We start from the raw sequence: 3,690 nt of genomic DNA on the forward strand, positions 1-3,690 counted from the left end.
CGTTCATCTATAGCGGGTGTAAGACAGTTTTGCACATGCAAAATACTCAGGTTAAACTTGACAAGCCTAGCATATGCAGATATGGCCTCGGAACACTAAGACTGAAAGGTCGAGCATGAATCATATAGTAGATATGAGCAACATAGTGATGTTCACCATTGAAAACTACTCCATTTCACGTGATGATCAGTTATGGTTTAGTTGATATGGATCATGTGATCACTTTGATGATTAGAGGAATGTCTATCTAAGTCGGAGTTCTTAAGTAATATGATTAATTGAACTTAAATTTATCATGAACTAAGTACATGATAGTATTTTGCTTGTCTATGTTATTGTAGATAGATGGCACGTGCTGTTGTTCCATGGAATTTTAATGTGTTCCTTGAGAAAGCAAAGTTGAAAGATGATGGTAGCAATTACACGGACTGGGTCCGTAACTTGAGGATTATCCTCATTGCTGCACAGAAGAATTACATCCTGGAAACACCGCTGGGTGCCAAACCCGCTGTAGGAGCAATGCCAGATGTTATGAATGTCTGGCAGAGCAAAGCTGATAACTACTCAATAGTTCAGTGTGCCATGCTTTACGGCTTAGAACCGGGAATTCAACGACGTTTTGAACGTCATGGAGCATATGAGATGTTCCAGGAGTTGAAGTTAATATTTCAAGCAAATGCCCGGATTGAGAGATATGAAGTCTCCAATAAGTTCTAAAGCTGCAAGATGGAGGGGAATAGTTCTGCCAGTGAACATATACTCAGAATGTCTGGATATCATAACCACTTGACTCAGCTGGGAGTTAATCTTCCAGTTGATAGTGTCATTGACAGAGTTCTTCAATCTCTGCCACCAAGCTACAAGAGCTTTGTGATGAACTATAATATGCAAGGGATGGATAAGACAATTCCCGAGCTCTTCGTAATGCTAAAGGCTGCGGAGGTAGAAATCAAGAAGTAGCATCAAGTGTTGATGGTCAACAAGACCACCAGTGTCAAGAAAAAGGTAAAGGGAAGAAGAAAGGGAACTTCAAGAAGAACGGCAAACAAGTTGTTGCTCAAGAGAAGAAACCCAAGTCTGGACCTAAGCCTGAGACTGAGTGCTTCTACTGCAAAGGGAGTGGTCACTGGAAGCGGAACTGCCCCAAGTATTTGGCGAATAAGAAGGATGGCAAGGTGAACCAAGCTATATGTGATATACATGTTATTGATGTGTACCTTACTAGAGCTCGCAGTAGCACCTGGGTATTTGATACTGGTTCTGTTGCTAACATTTGCAACTCGAAACAGACGGATTAAGCGAAGACTGGCTAAGGACGAGGTGACGATGCGCATGGGAAATGATTCCAAAGTCGAAGTGATCGCCGTCGGCACGCTACCTCTACATCTACCTTAGGGATTAGTTTTAGACCTGAATAATAATTATTTGGTGCCAGCGTTAAGCATAAACATTATATCTGGATCTTGTTTGATGCGAGACGGTTATTCATTTAAATCTAAGAATAATGGTTGTTCTATTTATATGAGTAATATCTTTTATGGTCATGCACCCTTGAAGAGTGGTCTATTTGTGTTGAATCTCGATAGTAGTGATACACATATTCATAATGTTGAAGCCAAAGATGCAGAGTTGATAATGATAGTGCAACTTATTAGTGGCATTGTCGTTTGGGTCATATTGGTGTGAAGCGGATGAACAAACTCCATATTGATGGACTTCTGGAATCACTTGATTATGAATCACTTGGTACATGCAAACCATGCCTCATGGGCAAGATGACTAAAACACCGTTCTCCAGAACAATGGAGCGAGCAATAGACTTGTTGGAAATCATACATACTGATGTATGTGGTCTGATGAATATTGGGGCTCGCGGTGGGTATCGTTATTTTCTTACCTTCACAGATGATTTGATCAGATATGGGTATATCTATTTAATGAAACATAAGTCTGAAACATTTGAAAAGTTCAAAGAGTTTCAGAGTGAAGTGGAAAATCATCATAACAAGAAAATAAAGTTTCTACGATCTGATCGTGGAGGAGAATATTTGAGTTACGAGCTTGGTCTACATTTGAAACAATGTGGAATAGTTTCGCAACTCTCGCCACCCGGAACATCACAGCGTAATGGTGTATCCGTGATACGTCTCCAACGTATCTATAATTTTTTATTGTTCCATGCTATATTATATCCTGTTTTGGACATTATTGGGCTTTATTATACACTTTTATATTATTTATGGGACTAACCTATTAATTGGAGGCCCAGCCCACAATTGTTGTTTTTTGCCTATTTCAGAGTTTCGCAGAAAAAGAATATCAAACGGAGTCCAAACGGAATGAAACCTTCAGGAACATGATTTTGGGAACAAACGTGATCGAGAGGACTTGGACCCTATGTCAAGACATCAACCAGGAAGGCACGAGGTAGGGGTGCGCGCCTACCCCCCGACGTGCCCTCCACCCTCGTGGGGGCCATGTTGCTCCATCGATGTACTTCTTCCTCCTATATATACCTACGTACCCCCAAACTACCAGATACAGAGCCAAAAACCTAATTCCACCGCCGTAACTTTCTGTATCCACGAGATCCCATCTTGGGGCCTTTTCCGGAGCTCCGGAGGGGGTATCGATCATGGAGGGCTTCTACATCAACACCATAGTTATTAGCTAGATGGCTTCTTCTCTCTTTTTCGATCTCAATACAAAGTTCTCCCCCTCTCTTGTGGAGATCTTTTCGATGTAATCTTCTTTTGCGGTGTGTTTATTGAGACCGATGAATTGTGGGTTTATGATCAAGTTTATCTTTGAACAATATTTGAATCTTCTCTAAATTCTTTTATGTACAATTGGTTATCTTTGCAAGTCTCTTCGAATTATCAGTTTGGTTTGGCCTACTACATTGATCTTTCTTGCAATGGGAGAAGTGCTTAGCTTTGGGTTCAATCTTGCGGTGTCCTTTCCCAGTGACATTAGGGGCAGCAAGGCACATATTGTATTGCTGCCATCGAGGATAACAAGATGGGGTTTATATCATATTGCATGAGTTTATCCCTCTACATCATGTCATCTTGCTTAAAGCGTCACTCTGTTCTCTTGAACTTAATACTCTAGATGCATGCTGGATAGCGATCGATGTGTGGAGTAATAGTAGTAGATGCAGGCAGGAGTCGGTCTACTTGTCTTGGACGTGATGCCTATATACATGATCATACCTAGATATTCTCATAACTATGCTCAATTCTGTCAATTGCCCAACAGTAATTTGTTCACCCACCACAATATTTACGCTCTCGAGAGAAGCCACTAGTGAAACCTATGGCCCCGGGGTCTATTTTCCATCATATTAATCTTCCAATACTTAGTTATTTCCTTTTCCATTTATTCTACTTGTATATTTATTTCCCTTTATCATAAAAATACCAAAAATATTATCTTATCATATCTATCACATCTCACTCTCGTAGGTGACCGTGAAGGGATTGACAACCCCTTTATCGCGTTGGTTGCGAGGAGTTTATTTGTTTTTGTAGGTGCAAGGGACTCGTGCGTGGCCTCCTACTGGATTGATACCTTGGTTCTCAAAAACTGAGGGAAATACTTACGCTGCTCTGCTGCATCACCCTTTCCTCTTCAAGGGAAAACCAACGCAGTGCTCAAGAGGTAGCAAGAAGGATTTTTGGAGCCGTT

This window comes from Triticum aestivum, chromosome 1A (assembly GCF_018294505.1).
Source record: "Triticum aestivum cultivar Chinese Spring chromosome 1A, IWGSC CS RefSeq v2.1, whole genome shotgun sequence".
NCBI lineage: Eukaryota > Viridiplantae > Streptophyta > Magnoliopsida > Poales > Poaceae > Triticum > Triticum aestivum.